The following is a 22799-nucleotide window of genomic DNA, read 5'->3' on the forward strand; positions in this document are numbered from 1 at the left end:
GATAAAAATAGCTGAGAATAGAAAACGGGCAAAAATCCTTAATAATTAATCATTTTCAGTACCATCCGCAATGTTTGATAGCCTATAGTAGAGACGAGCAATAGCCAAATCCAGCCGTATGCCTCCTCTATGTTGGCTTATCCTCAAATGGCGCCGATAGGGCTTTCCTAAAACCTAACCCTAAGTCACATTTGTTGATATTTAGTGATTTTAGTTTTTCTCTCTCTCTCAAAGCAAGAAGCAGTGGTGCTCAGGTTGGGGCGTGAGCAAGAGAGCATGCGTTTGGAGATGTTGAAAATACAGTCTATAGTCTATGAAAACAGGCTGTCCCAAGTCTTGGTCTTCCCTTTCTCTCCTTTACATAAAAATAAGGGGAAGGGAGGGAGGAGAAAAGAGAAAAATCTATGCCACGCTAATCATCTATATTCCAAGGTTCGGAGAAGAATCCGAATGTGTGAATAGAATCCTAAAATGGATGAGGTGAAAACGGCCGTGTGGAGAAGTGGCATCATCCGTTCTGTGCAGGAGACGTCGACCGACAGCTACAGCGGCTGACGCGCGGTCAGTTGGATTCTCACTCTAGTAGCAGCTCGTGTCTTCTCCGCCACCAGGCAAGGCGCGGGCGCAGCCAAGGTACCGCTTTGCCTCCATCACACACCCCCCCCCCCCCAAGCTCGACGCTCCCCCAAACCAAAAACCAAAACCCACGCCGCCCGCCCGCCGGTACGGTATGCTTTTCCTTTTTCTTTTCACCTCGCCCTCGGGGGAAACGCTCTGTCACTCGCGGTAACGTTCGGTCCGGAGGCTATATGGTCTTGGAGATCTGCATGCCTTGGAGACTGAAAAATCCGGGGAGCTTGAGCAAGTGCGTGTGAGAGAGTGAGTCAGTGAGAGAGATAGGGAGAGGGAGGGAGAGAGAGGGAGTGAGTCAGTGAGAGAGAGAGCTTGCTTTCCTTCTATGCGATCAGCTGGCAGGTTGAGCTAGAGTAGGGCATCTGATCAATTTAATGCTACGGGAGCGCCGTCCTCAAATCTCTGGCCAAGCTTTGCAGCAGCACATGATGTGCCTCGAGCCACCCGCCCCGATTCACTTATCCGTTATCCGGTAGCTCTCCGGTAACTATCCAAGCAGCAAGATGGAGAAGCAAGCTGCTCATGGCTCTTCCCTCTGGCTCTGGCTCTACACGACGCCAAGTGTCAAAAGCACCAGCACCATAAACCGTACCCAGTCCAATTTGCCCTTTTCGCTATTTACACATACTGTAATGCGATGGAGAGAGAGAGAGAGATACGGGGTATTGGGGAATATATTGGGGTATATATTAGGTGTATTAGGCTACATACAGGATATTGGGGTATATATTGGTATATATTAGGCTACATACGGGGTATTGGGGCATATATTAGGCTACAGACAGTGTATTAGGGTATATATTAGGCTACAGATGGTTTATTGGCGTATATATTGGGGTATATATTAGGTGTTTTAAACTACATATGGGGTATTGGGGTATATATTGGGTGTATTTGGCTACATATGGGGTATTGGGGTATATATTGGGTGTATTAGGCTACATACAGGATATTGGGGCATATATTAGGCTACATACAGGGTATTGGGGTATATATTAGGCTACATACAGGATATTGGGGCATATATTAGGCTACATACATGTTATTGGGGTATATATTAGGCTACATACAGGGTATTGGGGCATATATTAGGTGTATTAGGCTACATACATGATATTGGGGTATATATTAGGTGTATTAGGCTACATACAGGGTATTGGGGCATATATTAGGTGTATTAGGCTACATACAGGATATTGGGGTATATATTAGGCTACATACAGGGTATTGGGCTATATATTAGGCTACATACAGGGTATTGGGGCATATATTAGGTGTATTAGGCTACATACAGGGTATTGGGTATATATTAGGCTACATACAGGGTATTTGGGCATATATTAGGTGTATTAGGCTACATACAGGGTATTGGGGTATATTTTAGGCTACATACATTGTATTGGGGTATATATTAGGCTACATACAGGGTATTGGGTATATATTAGGCTACATACAGGGTATTGGGTATATATTAGGCTACATACAGGGTATTGGGGTATATTTTAGGCTACATACATTGTATTGGGGTATATATTAGGCTACATACATGTTATTGGGGTATATATTAGGCTACATACAGGGTATTGGGTATATATTAGGTGTATTAGGCTACATACATGTTATTGGGGTATATATTAGGCTACATGCAGGGTATTGGGTATATATTAGGTGTATTAGTCTACATGCAGGGTATTGGGTATATATTAGTCTACATGCAGGGTATTGGGTATATATTAGTCTACATGCAGGGTATTGGGTATATATTAGTCTACATGCAGGGTATTGGGTATATATTAGGCTACATACAGTGTATTGGTGTATATATTAGGCTACATACAGGGTATTGGGGTATATATTAGGCTACATACAGGGTATTGGGGTATAAATTAGGCTACATACAGGGTATTGGTATATATTGAGGTTTATATTGGGTGTATTAGGCTACATCAACCCAAAGCTAATGTAATGTATAGCCTGTAGGTGTAGCTTAGTAGCCTAATATGTCTACTGTGTGTTATGGTTATTTTGTACACCTGTGTAGCCAGAAGAGGGAGTAGCTAGCTCTATTCTACAAAATAAAATACAATCAAAATGTTTTTAAAGTGCATTTAACAAATACTGCAATACACTTCACAACATCCTGCTGTGACTTCGACTGGTGACCAATAGTAGGCCTACTGTGAGTTATGGCTAATGTTGAGGGAGTACTGCAGCCTAGCTCTACTACCATCCTGTGACTGGTGACCAATAGTAGGTCTACTGTGAGTTATGGCTAATGTTGAGGGAGTACTGCAGCCTAGCTCTACTACCATCCTGTGACTGGTGACCAATAGTAGGCCTACTGTGAGTTATGGCTAATGTTGAGGGAGTACTGCAGCCTAGCTCTACTACCATCCTGTGACTGGTGACCAATAGTAGGCCTACTGTGAGTTATGGCTAATGTTGAGGGAGTACTGCAGCCTAGCTCTACTACCATCCTGTGACTGGTGACCAAGTGTAGCTTTATTTTGGTGGAGAAGCAAACCAGTTACTGTAACCTAGTATACTGTATGTGTCAGTTTATGAATTCTGTGGAGTCTGCAAGCATAGACTTAGTTATCCACAATTGCGCTGTTAGGTAAGGAAAGGGCCTACCTTTCATTTTTTAGGACAATTTATGTGGGGCAGAGGCGTTCTCAGTAGATATATTTTAATATTTTTATGTTACCGAACCCTCCACTCATCAGGACCGTCTGTCGGCCTGGCACGTGCATCTGAGAAGCTTTTGGAGGTGTATGCCCAGAGCTGCCGTTCGCAAGCTGTTTGCTCGCGCTAAATAAACCCATGCTGTCGCCTTTCCAAAATCCAAGAGAGACGAGGAATACAGAGGAACTGACTGAACCCGAGAGTTTCAACGAATGGGATTCTTTTCAAAAGTGTTTTATTGGACAGAATTGTCCGTTAGTCCCTGGCTCCAGAATGAGAACAGAGAATTGAAGAGAGGTTGTTTTACTTCTAGGTTCTACGATTTATTTTTCCTTTATTTAACTAGGCAAGTCAGTTGAGAACAAATTCTTATTTACAATGACGTCCTAGGAACAGTGGGTTAACTGGTCTAGGAACAGTGGGTTAACTGGTCTAGGAACAGTGGGTTAACTGGTCTAGGAACAGTGGGTTAACTGGTCTAGGAACAGTGGGTTAACTGGTCTAGGAACAGTGGGTTAACTGGTCTAGGAACAGTGGGTTAACTGGTCTAGGAACAGTGGGTTAACTGGTCTAGGAACAGTGGGTTAACTGGTCTAGGAACAGTGGGTTAACTGCCTTGTTCAGGGGCAGAACGACAGAGTTCTGCTCGGGGATTCGATCTTGCAACCTTTCGGTTACTAGTTCAAAGCTCCACTAGGCTACCTGCCACCCCACAGTCAAGCAGGAGCTGTCTATGGTGCTGAAATAATAGCCTAGCCTACTCCTGAATAAGGTGAATCATGATAATTTGCTAACTGTTGAAAGCATCATCTCTTGAGGGTTGGGAAAAGTCCACAGCGATTTCAGTCCCACCGGAGCTGTCCATGGTTCTGAAAACAGCGACACAGATTCCTGAATGCTGTGAATGAGACAGTATGACAAATTTTGAGAAAACGGTATAGGCTATGTGGCCTAAGATACAGAGAAAAGTTAAATGTTGCATCAGCACCACGTGAGCTCTCCATGGTTCTGAAAGAATAACTTAGAACTGCATTCATTTTTAATTGAGACTAGTGAGCCGCACTGCACTTAGCCTAAATAGAGTGTAGCCTACCTACACTCATCCAAAGACCACTGATCATGACGTGATTCTGACTGTATCTCGCTATACTTGGATCACGTGAGGCTTTGGATCCATACCAATTAATCCTTTAAATACACTGGCAAACAGGGTCCGACTGAGCTCTCTAAAACGCCAGGTGAAGCACTATATATTCGTCATCATGGCCATCGGTTCACATTCTCGGTTGTCAGTGGCTAACGGGCACCACGCGCGTTACTGACACAATAAACAGCCCGGTTCCCGCTGATGGAACCGAGAGAGAGGCCGTCCTGTAAGCGCCAGAGAGTGCGAGTGTCGGGAAGCGGCGGGGAAGAGGGGAGGAGGGGGAAGTAGAGGAGAGGAAGGGAGAGGAGGGGAGAGGAAAGGGGAGGAGGGGAGAGGAAAGGGGAGGAGGGGAGAGGAAAGGAAAGGAGAGGAGGGGAGAGGAGGGGAGAGGAGAGGAAAGGGGAGGAGGGGAGAGGAAAGAGGAGGAGGGGAGAGGAAAGGAAAGGAGAGGAGGGGAGAGGAAAGGAAAGGAGAGGAGGGGAGAGGAGGGGAGAGGAGAGGAAAGGGGAGGAGGGGAGAGGAAAGGAAAGGAGAGGAGGGGAGAGAAGAGGCGGGTATCGTTATGCTTGAACGATCACAGAAAACGACCAACCAAAACGGACTCTAAGGATGGTAGATGAGATGGGAACCTCTTTCTAAGTTATTTAGCATGTGAAACAGAAGATAATAAGGAGGGAAGAATGGCAAAATAATGTCTCTCTCTCTCTCTCTCTCTCTCTCTCTCTCTCTCTCTCTCTCTCTCTATCTGTGTCAGTCTGTCAGTCTGTCTGTCTCGTGTTAGGATGGGGACACAGAATAGTTAAGCACCTGTATGAAAAACAAACTCACAATCATAACATGAACATGCAGAATAATACCCATCTCAACGTGTAAAAACATTGTGACACATCATATATAGATCTAAACAGTCAATATGAATATAAGCTAAATAAATAAACTTAAACTCAGCAATACAATCATTGTATTAAAAATCCACTGTGTTCCTTTCATCTCTGGGCCAACAAGATCTCACAGTCTCATGTCAGAATTACACGTTCATCCATGTTTCTCAAACGTAAAATGTCAAAATTGATGCAAACGTGTTTGGTTACTTCGCTGTATCGTTCCAAGGTTAAGTTTAGGCATTAACTCTGAATGGTTAAGGTAAGGGTTAAGGTTAGGCATTAAGTCTGAATGGTTAAGGTAAGGATTAAGGTTAGGCATTAAGTCTGAATGGTTAAGGTAAGGGTTAAGTTTAGGCATTAACTCTGAATGGTTAAGGTAAGGGTTAAGGTTAGGCATTAAGTCTGAATGGTTAAGGTAAGGGTTAAGGTTAGGCATTAACTCTGAATGGTTAAGGTAAGGGTTAAGGTTAGGCATTAAGTCTGAATGGTTAAGGTAAGGATTAAGGTTAGGCATTAAGTCTGAATGGTTAAGGTAAGGATTAAGGTTAGGCATTAAGTCTGAATGGTTAAGGTAAGGGTTAAGGTTAGGCATTAACTCTGAATGGTTAAGGTAAGGGTTAAGGTTAGGCATTAAGTCTGAATGGTTAAGGTAAGGGTTAAGGTTAGGCATTAACTCTGAATGGTTAAGGTAAGGGTTAAGGTTAGGCATTAAGTCTGAATGGTTAAGGTAAGGATTAAGGTTAGGCATTAAGTCTGAATGGTTAAGGTAAGGGTTAAGGTTAGGCATTAACTCTGAATGGTTAAGGTAAGGGTTAAGGTTAGGCATTAAGTCTGAATGGTTAAGGTAAGGGTTAAGGTTAGGCATTAAGTCTGAATGGTTAAGGTAAGGATTAAGGTTAGGCATTAAGTCTGAATGGTTAAGGTAAGGGTTAAGGTTAGGCATTAACTCTGAATGGTTAAGGTAAGGGTTAAGGTTAGGCATTAAGTATGAATGGTTAAGGTAAGGATTAAGGTTAGGCATTAAGTCTGAATGGTTAAGGTAAGGGTTAAGGTTAGGCATTAACTCTGAATGGTTAAGGTAAGGGTTAAGGTTAGGCATTAAGTCTGAATGGTTAAGGTAAGGGTTAAGGTTAGGCATTAATTCTGAATGGTTAAGGTTAGGGTTAAGGTTTGGGAGCAAATCCAGCGTCTACTTGAAGGTAACAGCACTCACTGTTACCCGTAGTGGCTAGTAGCCATGTCATCTCCCGACATCCTAAGACATGGATGGACGGTCGAATACTGACTTGTATAACGAGTGACCTGCCTGCGCTGGAATGCGTCCAAAATGGCACCTTATTCCCTACATAGTGCCCTACTTTTGACCAGAACTCAAAAGTCGGACACTAAATAGGTTGCCATTTGGGGTGCAAGCCTAATTTGTGTGATTGCATCGTTACCTTATCATCCCTATCAGAATCCTCTCTCTGAAATAACTTCGTTATCAATAAAGTTCATTCACTTTGACCACTTGTTTTGATGCAGTGGGATTGTTTGGATAGTTAGGAATCTTTGGAATGATATTGTAAATGAATTTATCAGTCTGTTAAGGTACATTTTTGAGACATGGATTGTGTATGTGTGCCATTCTGAGGGTGAATGGGCAAGACAAAAGATTGAAGTGCCTTTGAACGGGGTATGGTAGTAGGTGCCAGGCACACCGGTTTGTGTCAAGAACTGCAACACTGCTGGGATTTTTCACGCTCAAGCATTCTTAATGTTTTGTACACAGTGTATATTTATATTCTATTCCGTTTGTGTGTATGAGTATATGTGTGTATGAGTATATGTGTGTATATGTGTATATATGTGTGTATGTGTGTATGTGTGTATATGTGTATATATGTGTGTATGTGTGTATGTGTGTATGTGTCTAGATGTGTATGTGGGTGTATGTGTAGATGTGTAGATGTCTATATGTGTAGATGTGTATGTGTATATGTGTGTATGTGTGTAGATGTGTAGATGTGTGTATGTGTGTAGATGTGTAGATGTGTGTATGTGTGTATATGTGTAGATGTGTAGATGTGTAGATGTGTATACCAGCACCAGGCAGCCACAATGCATGTATGGAAAGATGCATGCAGCAGTACAGTAACAGTGTACCCTACAATATAGAGAGAGTGTGTGTGTGTGTGTGTGTGTGTGTGTGTGTGTGTGTGTGTGTGTGTGGAGGCCCTGGTGGTAGCATCGAGCAACACTGAGAGAGCAGCATTGTCATTCAGAGAGCGTTCACACGGCAACCCCGCAGGAAGCCCCAGCAACACACCCCCTTCCTTCGCTACTCTCTTCCTTCACACACCACCCCCCTCATCCCCTTCTCTCTGTCTTCACACACCACCACCCTCATCCCCTTCTCTCTGCCTTCCCACACCCCCACCCTCCTCCCCTTCTCTCTGCCTTCACACACCACCCCCTCCTCCCCTTCTCTTTGCCTTCCCACACCCACACCCTCCTCACCTTCTCTCTGCCTTCCCACACCACCACCCTCGTCCCCTTCTCTCTGTCTTCACACACCATCCCCTCCCCCCTTCTCTCTGCCTTCACACATCACCCCCTCCTCCCCTTCTCTCTGTCTTCACACACCACCCCCTCCCCCCCTTCTCTCTGCCTTCCCACACCACCCCCTGCCCTCCTTCTCTCTGTCTTCACACACCACCACCCTCGTCCCCTTCTCTCTGCCTTCACACACCACCCCCTCCCCCCCCTTCTCTCTGACTTCACACACCACCCCTCCTCCCCTTCCTCCCCCCCTTCTCTCTGACTTCACACACCACCCCTCCTCCCCTTCCTCCTCCCCTTCTCTCTGCCTTCACACACCACCCCTCCTCCCCTTCCTCCTCCCCTTCTCTCTGCCTTCACACACCACCCCTCCTCCCCTTCTCTCTGCCTTCACACACCACCACCCTCGTCCCCTTCTCTCTGCCTTCACACACCACCCTCCTCCCCTTCTCTCTGCCTTCACACACCACCCTCCTCCCCTTCTCTCTGACTTCACACACCACCCCTCCTCCCCTTCCTCCTCCCCTTCTCTCTGACTTCACACACCACCACCATCATCCCCTTCTCTCTGACTTCACACACCACCACCCTCATCCCCGTCTCTCTGACTTCACACACCACCACCCTCCTCCCCTTCTCTCTGACTTCACACACCACCACCCTACTTCCCTTCACTCTGACTTCACACACCACCCCTCCTCCCCTTCTCTCTGCCTTCACACACCACCCCTCCTCCCCTTCTCTCTGACTTCACACACCACCACCCTCATCCCCTTCTCTCTGCCTTCACACACCACCACCCTCGTCCCCTTCTCTCTGCCTTCACACACCACCCTCCTCCCCTTCTCTCTGACTTCACACACCACCCCTCCTCCCCTTCTCTCTGCCTTCACACACCACCCTCCTCCCCTTCTCTCTGACTTCACACACCACCCCTCCTCCCCTTCCTCCTCCCCTTCTCTCTGACTTCACACACCCCCACCCTCATCCCCTTCTCTCTGACTTCACACACCACCCCTCCTCCCCTTCTCTCTGACTTCACACACCACCACCCTCCTCCCCTTCTCTCTGACTTCACACACCACCACCCTCCTTCCCTTCTCTCTGACTTCACACACCACCCCTCCTCCCCTTCCTCCTCCCCTTCTCTCTGACTTCACACACCACCACCCTCCTCCCCTTCTCTCCGACTTCACACACCACCACCCTCATCCCCTTCTCTCTGACTTCACACACCACCACCCTCATCCCCTTCTCTCTGACTTCACACACCACCCCTCCTCCCCTTCCTCCTCCCCTTCTCTCTGACTTCACACACCACCACCCTCATCCCCTTCTCTCTGACTTCACACACCACCACCCTCATCCCCTTCTCTCTGACTTCACACACCACCCCTCCTCCCCTTCCTCCTCCCCTTCTCTCTGACTTCACACACCACCACCCTCATCCCCTTCTCTCTGACTTCACACACCACCACCCTCATCCCCTTCTCTCTGACTTCACACACCACCCCCCTTTTCTGCATCCTTTCTCTCTCTCACCGCTCTACCACTGTATGGAGCCCTCGATACAGAGAGAGAGAGAGAGAGAGAGAGAGAGAGAGCATTGCTATTCCATAAAGATGAAGAGAGGAGGGGGAGAAAAAGATGCGGAGAGAGAGGAAGGGAGGGAGCACCATTCCAGAGAGAAAAATAGGAAAGGGAGGTGGAAGGAAGAACAAGACATAACAGGGATAGAAGAATGAGAGAGAGAGAGAGAGAGAGAGAGAGAGAGAGAGAGAGAGGTAGGGGCAGAGAGGAAGGGAGGGAGAGGGAGAGAGAGGGAGAGAGAGGGAGAGAGAGAGAGAGAGAGAGAGAGAGAGAGAGAGAGGGTAGAGGGAGAGGGAGAGAGAGAGAGAGAGAGAGAGAGAGAGAGGGTAGAGGGAGAGGGAGAGAGAGAGAGAGAGAGAGAGAGAGAGAGAGAGAGAGAGAGAGAGAGGGAGAGAGGGAGAGAGAGAGAGCAGTCAGCACCATCCCAGAGGGAAGGACAGAAATAGGAGGAAAGAAGGCAGGTAAAATAGAGAAAGACTTGGAAATAAGAGGTGGGATGAGTGAGGGATGTGAAAGATGGGGAGAGGATTACATCTCTCTCACTCTCTCTTTCAGCATTGTCATTCTGGGAGCGTTCACACAGCAACTCTGACGGAAGCCCCCTCTTTCTCCCTCCCCCATATCTCTCTCTCTCTCTCTCTCTTCTCCCTCCCCATATCTCTCTCTCTCTCTCTCCATCTGTTTGTTTCTCCACTGTAGTGAGTGAGGGACAGAGTGTTTCACCTCAGAAAAAGGGCAGTGTGCTAGATGTGTGGGTGAGTGGGTTCACATTGTCCTTCAGTATCTTTTGAAGACACCAGGCAGATCAATGCTGTAATGGAGGAGATGGATCAGGCCGCTGTAATGGAGGAGATGGACCAGGCTGCTGCAATGGAGGAGATGGACCAGGCTGCTGTAATGGAGGAGATGGACCAGGACATGGGTCAGGATGGACCAGGCTGCTATAATGGAGGAGATGGATCAGGCTGCTGTAATGGAGGAGATGGACCAGGCTGCTGTAATGGAGGAGATGGATCAGGCTTCTGTAATAGAGGAGATGGACCAGGCTGCTGTAATGGAGGAGATGGACCAGGCTGCTGTAATGGAGGAGATGGATCAGGACATGGGTCAGGATGGACCAGGCTGCTATAATGGAGGAGATGGATCAGGCTGCTGTAATGGAGGCGATGGATCAGGACATGGGTCAGGATGGACCAGGCTGCTGTAATGGAGGAGATGGATCAGGCTGCTATAATGGAAGAGATGGATCAGGCTGCTGTAATGGAGGAGATGGATCAGGCTGCTGTAATGGAGGAGATGGATCAGGACATGGGTCAGGATGGACCAGGCTGCTGCAATGGAGGAGATGGTTCAGGCTGCTATAATGGAGGAGATGGACTAGGCAGCTGTAATGGAGGAGATGGATCAGGCTGCTGTAATGGAGGGGATGGATCAGGACATGGGTTAGGATGGACCAGGCTGCTGTAATGGAGGAGATGGATCAGGCTGCTATAATGGAGGAGATGGACCAGGCTGCTATAATGGAGTAGATGGACCAGGCTGCTATAATGGAGATGGACTAGGCTGCTGTAATGGAGGAGATGGATCAGGACATGGGTTAGGATGGATCATGCTGCTGTACTGGAGGAAATGGATCAGGCTGCTGTAATGGAGGAGATGGATCAGGCTGCTGTAATGGAGGAGATGGACCAGGCTGCTATAATGGAGGAGATGGACCAGGCTGCTGTAATGGAGGAGATGAACCAGGCTGCTGTAATGGAGGAGATGGATCAGGACATGGGTTAGGATGGACCAGGCTGCTGTAATGGAGGAGATGGACCAGGCTGCTATAATGGAGGAGATGGACCAGGCTGCTATAATGGAGGAGATGGATCAGGATATGGGTTAGGATAGATCATGCTGCTGTAATGGAGGAGATGGATCAGGCTGCTGTAATGGAGGAGATGGATCAGGACATGGGTTAGGATGGACCAGGCTGATATAATGGAGGAGATGGACCAGGATGCTGTAATGGAGGAGATGGACCAGGCTGCTGTAATGGAGGAGATGGACCAGGCTGCTATAATGGAGGAGATGGATCAGGACATGGGTTAGGATGGATCATGCTGCTGTAATGGAGGAGATGGACCAGGCTGCTGTAATGGAGGAGATGGACCAGGCTGCTATAATGGAGGAGATGGATCAGGACATGGGTTAGGATGGATCATGCTGCTGTAATGGAGGAGATGGATCAGGCTGCTGTAATGGAGGAGATGGACCAGGGTGCTGTAATGGAGGAGATAGACCAGAATGCTGTAATGGAGGAGATGGACCAGGCTGCTGTAATGGAGGAGATGGACCAGGCTGCTGTAATGGAGGGGATTGATCAGGACACGGGTTAGGATGGACCAGGCTGCTGTAATGGAGGAGATGGACCAGGCTGCTGTAATGGAGGAGATGGATCAGGCTGCTGTAATGGAGGAGATGGATCAGGCTGCTGTAATGGAGGAGATGGATCAGGCTGCCGTAATGGAGGAGATGGACCAGGATGCTGTAATGGAGAAGATGGACCAGGCTGCTGTAATGGAGGAGATGGACCAGGCTGCTGTAATGGAGGAGATGGATCAGGACATGGGTCAGGATGGACCAGGCTGCTGTAATGGAGGAGATGGATCAGGCTGCCGTAATGGAGGAGATGGACCAGTCTGCTGTAATGGAGGAGATGGACCAGGCTGCTGTAATGGAGGAGATGGAACAGGCTGCTGTAATGGAGGAGATGGATCAGGACATGGGTTAGGATGGACCAGGCTGCTGTAATGGAGATGGACTAGGCTGCTGTAATGGAGGAGATGGACCAGGCTGCTGTAATGGAGGAGATGGATCAGGCTGCTGTAATGGAGGAGATGGACCAGGCTGCTATAATGGAGGAGATGGATCAGGACATGGGTTAGGATGCACCAGGCTGCTGTAATGGAGGGGATGGATCAGGCTGCTATAATGGAGGAGATGGATCAGGCTGCTGTAATGGAGGAGATGGATCAGGCTGCTGTAATGGAGGAGATGGACCAGGCTGCTGCAATGGAGGAGATGGACCAGGCTGCTGTAATGGAGGAGATGGACCAGGACATGGGTCAGGATGGACCAGGCTGCTATAATGGAGGAGATGGATCAGGCTGCTGTAATGGAGGAGATGGACCAGGCTGCTGTAATGGAGGAGATGGATCAGGCTTCTGTAATAGAGGAGATGGACCAGGCTGCTGTAATGGAGGAGATGGACCAGGCTGCTGTAATGGAGGAGATGGATCAGGACATGGGTCAGGATGGACCAGGCTGCTATAATGGAGGAGATGGATCAGGCTGCTGTAATGGAGGCGATGGATCAGGACATGGGTCAGGATGGACCAGGCTGCTGTAATGGAGGAGATGGATCAGGCTGCTATAATGGAAGAGATGGATCAGGCTGCTGTAATGGAGGAGATGGATCAGGCTGCTGTAATGGAGGAGATGGATCAGGACATGGGTCAGGATGGACCAGGCTGCTGCAATGGAGGAGATGGTTCAGGCTGCTATAATGGAGGAGATGGACTAGGCAGCTGTAATGGAGGAGATGGATCAGGCTGCTGTAATGGAGGGGATGGATCAGGACATGGGTTAGGATGGACCAGGCTGCTGTAATGGAGGAGATGGATCAGGCTGCTATAATGGAGGAGATGGACCAGGCTGCTATAATGGAGTAGATGGACCAGGCTGCTATAATGGAGATGGACTAGGCTGCTGTAATGGAGGAGATGGATCAGGACATGGGTTAGGATGGATCATGCTGCTGTACTGGAGGAAATGGATCAGGCTGCTGTAATGGAGGAGATGGATCAGGCTGCTGTAATGGAGGAGATGGACCAGGCTGCTATAATGGAGGAGATGGACCAGGCTGCTGTAATGGAGGAGATGAACCAGGCTGCTGTAATGGAGGAGATGGATCAGGACATGGGTTAGGATGGACCAGGCTGCTGTAATGGAGGAGATGGACCAGGCTGCTATAATGGAGGAGATGGACCAGGCTGCTATAATGGAGGAGATGGATCAGGATATGGGTTAGGATAGATCATGCTGCTGTAATGGAGGAGATGGATCAGGCTGCTGTAATGGAGGAGATGGATCAGGACATGGGTTAGGATGGACCAGGCTGATGTAATGGAGGAGATGGACCAGGATGCTGTAATGGAGGAGATGGACCAGGCTGCTGTAATGGAGGAGATGGACCAGGCTGCTATAATGGAGGAGATGGATCAGGACATGGGTTAGGATGGATCATGCTGCTGTAATGGAGGAGATGGACCAGGCTGCTGTAATGGAGGAGATGGACCAGGCTGCTATAATGGAGGAGATGGATCAGGACATGGGTTAGGATGGATCATGCTGCTGTAATGGAGGAGATGGATCAGGCTGCTGTAATGGAGGAGATGGACCAGGGTGCTGTAATGGAGGAGATAGACCAGAATGCTGTAATGGAGGAGATGGACCAGGCTGCTGTAATGGAGGAGATGGACCAGGCTGCTGTAATGGAGGGGATTGATCAGGACACGGGTTAGGATGGACCAGGCTGCTGTAATGGAGGAGATGGACCAGGCTGCTGTAATGGAGGAGATGGATCAGGCTGCTGTAATGGAGGAGATGGATCAGGCTGCTGTAATGGAGGAGATGGATCAGGCTGCCGTAATGGAGGAGATGGACCAGGATGCTGTAATGGAGAAGATGGACCAGGCTGCTGTAATGGAGGAGATGGACCAGGCTGCTGTAATGGAGGAGATGGATCAGGACATGGGTCAGGATGGACCAGGCTGCTGTAATGGAGGAGATGGATCAGGCTGCCGTAATGGAGGAGATGGACCAGTCTGCTGTAATGGAGGAGATGGACCAGGCTGCTGTAATGGAGGAGATGGACCAGGCTGCTGTAATGGAGGAGATGGATCAGGACATGGGTTAGGATGGACCAGGCTGCTGTAATGGAGATGGACTAGGCTGCTGTAATGGAGGAGATGGACCAGGCTGCTGTAATGGAGGAGATGGATCAGGCTGCTGTAATGGAGGAGATGGACCAGGCTGCTATAATGGAGGAGATGGATCAGGACATGGGTTAGGATGCACCAGGCTGCTGTAATGGAGGGGATGGATCAGGCTGCTATAATGGAGGAGATGGATCAGGCTGCTGTAATGGAGGAGATGGATCAGGACATGGGTTAGGATGGACCAGGCTGCTGTAATGGAGGAGATGGACCAAGGTGCTATAATGGAGGAGATGGATCAGGACATGGGTCAGGATGGACCAGGCTGCTGTAATGGAGGAGATGGATCAGGCTGCTATAATGGAGGAGATGGATCAGGCTGCTGTAATGGAGGAGATGGATCAGGCTGCTGTAATGGAGGAGATGGATCAGGCTGCTGTAATGGAGGAGATGGATCAGGCTGCTGTAATGGAGGAGATGGATCAGGCTGCTATAATGGAGGAGATTGATCAGGCTGCTGTAATGGAGGCGATGGATCAGGACATGGGTTAGGATGGACCAGGCTGCTGTAATGGAGGAGATGGATCAGGCTGCTGTAATGGAGGAGATGGATCAGGCTGATGTAATGGAGGAGATGGATCAGGCTGCTATAGTGGAGGAGATGGATCAGGACATGGGTCAGGATGGACCAGGCTGCTGTAATGGAGGAGATGGATCAGGCTGCTGTAATGGAGGAGATGGATCAGGCTGCTGTAATGGAGGAGATGGATCAGGACATAGGTCAGGATGGATCAGGCTGCTATAATGGAGGAGATGGACCAGGCTGCTGTAATGGAGGAGATGGATCAGGACATAGGTCAGGATGGATCAGGCTGCTATAATGGAGGAGATGGACCAGGCTGCTGTAATGGAGGAGATGGATCAGGACATAGGTCAGGATGGATCAGGCTGCTATAATGGAGGAGATGGACCAGGCTGCTGTAATGGAGGAGATGGATCAGGACATAGGTCAGGATGGATCAGGCTGCTGTAATGGAGGAGATGGATCAGGCTGCTGTAATGGAGGAGATGGACCAGGCTGCTGTAATGGAGGAGATGGATCAGGACATAGGTCAGGATGGATCAGGCTGCTGTAATGGAGGATATGGATCAGGCTGCTGTAATGGAGGAGATGGATCAGGCTGCTGTAATGGAGGAGATGGATCAGGCTGCTATAATGGAGGAGATTGATCAGGCTGCTGTAATGGAGGCGATGGATCAGGACATGGGTTAGGATGGACCAGGCTGCTGTAATGGAGGAGATGGATCAGGCTGATGTAATGGAGGAGATGGATCAGGCTGCTATAGTGGAGGAGATGGATCAGGACATGGGTCAGGATGGACCAGGCTGCTGTAATGGAGGAGATGGATCAGGCTGCTGTAATGGAGGAGATGGATCAGGCTGCTGTAATGGAGGAGATGGATCAGGACATAGGTCAGGATGGATCAGGCTGCTATAATGGAGGAGATGGACCAGGCTGCTGTAATGGAGGAGATGGATCAGGACATAGGTCAGGATGGATCAGGCTGCTATAATGGAGGAGATGGACCAGGCTGCTGTAATGGAGGAGATGGATCAGGACATAGGTCAGGATGGATCAGGCTGCTATAATGGAGGAGATGGACCAGGCTGCTATAATGGAGGAGATGGTTCAGGACATGGGTCAGGATGGACCAGGCTGCTATAATGGAGGAGATGGATCAGGACATGGGTCAGGATGGACCAGGTTGCTGTAATGGAGGAGATGAATCAGGCTGCTATAATGGAGGAGATGGATCAGGACATGGGTTAGGATGGACCAGGCTGCTATAATGGAGGAGATGGATCAGGACAGCACCCGATCTCCTACATAGTGACCCTTGACTGTAGCTCACAGGACAGACAGGAAGACATCCATTTAGAGCTCTGATTGATGTGTTCAAAGCTTTCAAGATTTACGTTGAGGTCATTTAGCAGACACCATTAACCAGAGCGACTTACAGGAGCAATTACCAAGTGCTCACAGATTTGACACCTAGTCGGCTTGGGGGATTCGAACCAGCGACCTTTCAGTTACTGGCACAAAGCTCTTAACCGCTCGGCTACCTGCCATCCTGAGACGGTTAAGGGGGGGAAGTATAAACGAGTATGGCCGTATAACTTAGCAGAATCACATTAGGTACTGGACAAGGGGGAACACCCCGGCCCTAACACTTAGCAGGATGTGTCTTTGCTAAGTATATAACACTTAGAGTCTTCAGGTCTTGGGGACGGTGACATCACTGTGTAAGGATGACATCACTGTGTGACGCACAGTCAGACGTGATGTACACTATAGAGATCACATCATCACTATAGACATGACATCATCGACACCAGTGTAGCCCATAGGACTCTGGGTGATGACAGCTGTGCACTACCTCAGCTAAATACCTCACCACAATGACATCATTGACACCAGTGTAGCCCATAGGACTCTGGGTGATGACAGCTGTGCACTACCTCAGCTAAATACCTCACCACAATGACATCATCGACACCAGTGTAGCCCATAGGACTCTGGGTGATGACAGCTGTGCACTACCTCAGCTAAATACCTCACCACAATGACATCATCGACACCAGTGTAGCCCATAGGACTCTGGGTGATGACAGCTGTGCACTACCTCAGCTAAATACCTCACCACAATGACATCATTGACACCAGTGTAGCCTTGTGCAAATTAAAGTGTGTCCAGCTTCATATATGGAAAAAATATATAAACGCAACATTTCTCTACCATAAGCCACATCCAATTTTGTTTTAGAGAACTTGGCAGTACATCCAACCGGCCTCACAACAGACCAGGTGTAACCAGCCCAGGACCTCCACATCCAGCTTCTTCACCAGCGGGATCGTCTGAGACCAGCCACCCGGACAGCTGATCAAACTGTGGGTTTCATGACAGCTGATCAAACTGTGGGTTTGATGACAGCTGATCAAACTGTGGGTTTGATGACAGCTGATCAAACTGTGGGTTTGATGACAGTTGACCAAACTGTGGGTTTGATGACAGCTGATCAAACTGTGGGTTTGATGACAGCTGATCAAACTGTGGGTTTGATGACAGCTGATCAAACTGTGGGTTTGATGACAGTTGACCAAACTGTGGGTTTGATGACAGCTGATCAAACTGTGGGTTTGATGACAGCTGATCAAACTGTGGGTTTGATGACAGTTGACCAAACTGTGGGTTTGATGACAGTTGACCAAACTGTGGGTTTGATGACAGCTGATCAAACTGTGGGTTTGATGACAGCTGACCAAACTGTGGGTTTGATGACAGTTGACCAAACTGTGGGTTTGATGACAGCTGATCAAACTGTGGGTTTGATGACAGCTGATCAAACTGTGGGTTTGATGACAGCTGATCAAACTGTGGGTTTGATGACAGCTGATCAAACTGTGGGTTTGATGACAGCTGATCAAACTGTGGGTTTGATGACAGCTGATCAAACTGTGGGTTTGATGACAGCTGATCAAACTGTGGGTTTGATGACAGTTGACCAAACTGTGGGTTTGATGACAGCTGATCAAACTGTGGGTTTGCACAAAACCGAAGAAATTCTGCACAAACTGTCAGAAACCGTCTCAGGGAAGCTCATCCGTATGCTCGTCATCCTCACCAGGGTCTTGACCTGACTGCAGTTCAGCGTCGTAACCGACTTCAGTGGGAAAATGCTCCCCTTCGATGGCCACTGGCACGCTGGAGAGGTGTGCTCTTCATGGATGAATCCTGGTTTCAACTGTACCAGGCAGATGGCAGACAGCGTGTGTGGTGTTGTGTGGGCGAGCAGTTTGCTGATGTCAACATTTTGAACAGAGTGCCCCATGGTGGCAGTGGGGTTATGGTATGGGCAGGCATAAGGTACAAACATCGAACACAATTGCATTAAATCAATGGCAATTTGGATGTACAGAGACACCGTGACGAGATCCTGAGGTCCATTGTCGTGCCTTTCATCCGCCGCCATCATGTTTCAGCATGATAATGCACGGCCCCATGACACAAGCATCTGTATACAATTCCTGGAAGCTGAAAATGTCCCAGTTCTTCCATGGCCTGCATACTCACCAGATATGTCACCCATTGAGCATGTTTGGGATGCTCTGGATCGATGTATACGACAACGTATTCCAGTTCCCACCAATATCCAGAAACTTCACACAGCCATTGAAGAGGAGTGGGACAACAACCACAGGCCACAATCAACAGCCTGATCAATTCTATGGAGATGTGTCACGCTGCATAAGGCAAATGGCCACACCAGATACTGACTGGGTTTCTGATCCACACCCCTACCTTTTTATAAGTATCTGTGACCAGGGTAGCCTAGTGGTTAGAGCGTTGGACTAGTAACCGGAAGGTTGTGAGTTCAAACCCCCGAGCTGACAAGGTACAGAATCTGTCGTTCTGCCCCTGAACAGGCAGTTAACCCACTGTTCCTAGACCGTCATTGAAAATAAGAATTTGTTCTTAACTGACTTGCCTGGTTAAATAAAGGTAAAATAAATAAATAAATATCTGTATTCCCAGTCATGTGAAATCTATAGATTAGGGCCATAGATTAGGGCCTAATTAATTTACTTCAATTGACTGATTTCCTCATATGAACTGTAACTCAGTAAACTCTTTGAAATTGTTGCATGTTGCGGTTATATTTTTGTTCAGTATAAACCAGTGCAGGTAATGTGATGTATTCATGTATTTACTTCACTGAGTAGTGTGTGTGCGCCTGTGTGCGCCTGTGTGTGTGTGTGTGTGTGTGTGTGTGTGTGTGTGTGTGTGTGTGTGTGTGTGTGTGTGTGTGTGTGTGTTTGTGTGTGTGTGTGTGTGTGTGTTTGTGTGTGTGGACCTGTTTAACTATTCTTGAGGGGACCAGAAGTCTCCACCAGAATAGTAAACAAACAAACATTTGACCAACTGGGGACATTTTGTTAGTCCCCACAAGGTTAAATGCTGTTTCTAGGGGTTTAGGGTTAAGGTTAGAATTACTGTTATAATTCCTTTAAGGGTTAGGGTTAGTTTTAGGGCTTAGGGTTAGGAGCTAGGGTTAGGAGCTAGGGTTAAGGTTAGAATTAGTGTTAGAATTACCTTTGGGGTTAGTTTTAGGGTTTAGGGTTAGGAGCTAGGGTTAGGAGCTAGGGTTAGGAGCTAGGGTTAAGGTTAGAATTAGTGTTAGAATTACCTTAAGGGTTAAGGTTAGTTTTAAGGTTTAGGGTTAGGAGCTAGGGTTAGAAGCTAGGGTTAAGGTTAGAATTAGTGTTAGAATTAACTTAAGGGTTAGGGTTAGTTTTAGGAGCTAGGGTTAGGTTTAGGGTTTAGGGTTAGGAGCTAGGGTTAGGAGCTAGCGTTAAGGTTAGAATTAGTGTTAGAATTACCTTAAGGGTTAGGGTTAGTTTTAAGGTTTAGGGTTAGGAGCTAGGGTTAAGGTTATAATTAGTGTTAGAATTACTTTAAGGGTTGAGATTAGGTTTAGGAGCTAGGGTTAGGTTTAGGGTTTAGTGTTAGGCGCTAGGGTTAAGTTTAGGGTTAGGGTTAGGAGCTAGGGTTAGTTTTATTCGACCATGCTGGTCATTTATGAACATTTGAACATCTTGGCCATGTTCTGTTATAATCTCCACCCGGCACAGCCAGAAGAGGACTGGCCATCCCACATATGCTCTCTCTAATTCTCTCTTTCTTTCTCTCTCTCGGAGGACCTGAGCCCTAGGACCATGCCCCAGGAATACCTGACATGATGACTCCTTGCTGTCCCCAGTCCACCTGACTGTGCTGCTGCTCCAGTTTCAACTATTCTGCCTTATTATTATTCGACCATGTTGGTCATTTATGAACATTTGAACATCTTGACCATGTTTTGTTATAATCTCCACCCGGCACAGCCAGAAGAGGACTGGCCACCCCACATAGCCTGGTTCCTCTCTAGGTTTCTTCCTAGGTTTTGGCCTTTCTAGGGAGTTTTTCCTAGCCACCGTGCTTCTACACCTGCATTGCTTGCTGTTTGGGGTTTTAGGCTGGGTTTCTGTACAGCACTTTGAGTTATCAGCTGATGTACGAAGGGCTATATAAATAAATTTGATTTGATTTGATTTGATTTTAGGGTTTAGGGTTAGGAGCTAGGGTTAGTTTTAGGGTTTAGGGTTAGGAGCTAGGGTTAGGGTTAGTTTTAGGAGCTAGGGTTAGGTTTTTGGGTTAAGGATAGGGTTCGGGAAAATATGATTTTGAATGAGACTTAATTGTGTCTTAGGTTAGCTGTACAAGACTGTGTGTGTGTGTGTGTGTGTGTGTGTGTGTGTGTGTGTGTGTGTGTGTGTGTGTGTGTGTGTGTGTGTGTGTGTGTGTGTGTGTGTGTGTGTGTGTGTATGGTCTCTACTGGTAGATGCAGACTGTTTTATTGGTGTTCCAGAAGGTTAGCTGTACAAGACTGTCTGTAGTCTCTACTGGTAGATGCAGACTGTTTTATTGGTGTGTTCCAGAAGGTTAGCTGTACAAGACTGTCTGTAGTCTCTACTGGTAGATGCAGACTGTTTTATTGGTGTTCCAGAAGGTTAGCTGTACAAGACTGTCTGTAGTCTCTACTGGTAGATGCAGACTGTTTTATTGGTGTGTTCCATAAGGTTAGCTGTACAAGACTGTCTGTGGTCTCTACTGGTAGATGCAGACTGTTTTATTGGTGTTCCAGAAGGTTAGCTGTACAAGACTGTCTGTAGTCTCTACTGGTAGATGCAGACTGTTTTATTGGTGTGTTCCATAAGGTTAGCTGTACAAGACTGTCTGTGGTCTCTACTGGCAGATGCAGACTGTTTTATTGGTGTTCCAGAAGGTTAGCTGTACAAGACTGTCTGTGGTCTCTACTGGTAGATGCAGACTGTTTTATTGGTGTGTTCCAGAAGGTTAGCTGTACAAGACTGTCTGTGGTCTCTACTGGTAGATGCAGACTGTTTTATTGGTGTTCCAGAAGGTTAGCTGTACAAGACTGTCTGTGGTCTCTACTGTTAGATGCAGACTGTTTTATTGGTGTGTTCCAGAAAGTTAGCTGTACAAGACTGTCTGTGGTCTCTACTGGCAGATGCAGACTGTTTTATTGGTGTTCCAGAAGGTTAGCTGTACAAGACTGTCTGTGGTCTCTACTGGTAGATGCAGACTGTTTTATTGGTGTTCCAGAAGGTTAGCTGTACAAGACTGTCTGTGGTCTCTACTGGTAGATGCAGACTGTTTTATTGGTGTTCCAGAAGGTTAGCTGTACAAGACTGTCTGTGGTCTCTACTGGCAGATGCAGACTGTTTTATTGGTGTTCCAGAAGGTTAGCTGTACAAGACTGTCTGTGGTCTCTACTGGCAGATGCAGACTGTTTTATTGGTGTGTTCCAGAAGCAGGACTGGAGGAGTGGGCCAAAAAGCCTGGTCAGACAACCCATGTCTCAACAGGCTGGAGGAGAGAGAATCACTTAAACAACCACCGCACTGCGACGGGACCTGAAGACGACCCAGAACTCAACTTGACTGCTTACCAGACAACACCAGATCAGACTGGACCGGAACGTCTTGTACTACTCTACTTTACTGCACTTGATTGAGCTTGCCTGGCACAATGGAACCAATTAAATAGTCCCAAAAGTGTAAATCCTGTCCTTCTTCCAGGCTCAATCAAAGGCACAAGAGAGAGAGATAAAGCCCTTCAATTGAAATTTGAATTGAATTGAGAGAGAGACAGAGAAAGAGAGAGAAAGAGAGAGAGAAAGAGAGACAGAGAAAGAGAGACAGAGAAAGGGTGAGAGAGCAGGATATGGGTCTGGACAGAGTGAGGTCCGGACTCATTAGCTAGATAGGCATTTTTTGGCCATTTGGCTCAAAGTCTCTAAGACACACGCACACACACTGATCTGCTGATTGATGGAGAGGAGAGGGAGGATAGGGAGGCTAGGAGAGGGGGAGAAAAGGAGGAGGGAGGGAGGGAGAGAGGGGGAGGAGGGAGAGAGAGAGAGCTAATGGGCCTAATATAAGTCTGGTGTGGAGTAAGCACTCTAGCTCCCAGCATCAGCACTCTGAAAGAGAGAGAGTCAAAGAAAAAGAGAAGAGGAGAAAACAAAGGAAGAAAGGGAGGGAGGGACATTCTAACTAAAACCAAGAACTCACCTCAGCCCTCCCATCCATCTCTCCTTCCCTCCATCTCTCCCTCTTGGGCTTTTCCTCCCTCCTGACCTCTGTCCCTCCATCCATCGTTCCTTCCATCCCTCCATCTCTCACTCTTCCTGCTGAGCTGCGGTTTGTCATC

At 47.8% G+C, this 22799-nt stretch overlaps 1 protein-coding gene across 1 annotated transcript in view; it reads right to left on the reverse strand.

Moving 5' to 3' along the window:
• Positions 1-22799, reverse strand: part of cacna1ab (calcium voltage-gated channel subunit alpha1 Ab) — a 311077-nt gene that overhangs the window by 184530 nt on the left and 103748 nt on the right. The gene's annotated exons all lie outside the window — the stretch shown is intronic.

This window comes from Oncorhynchus mykiss, chromosome 13, assembly GCF_057628025.1.
Source record: "Oncorhynchus mykiss isolate SJ-2025 chromosome 13, ASM5762802v1, whole genome shotgun sequence".
Classification (NCBI taxonomy): Eukaryota; Metazoa; Chordata; class Actinopteri; order Salmoniformes; family Salmonidae; genus Oncorhynchus; species Oncorhynchus mykiss.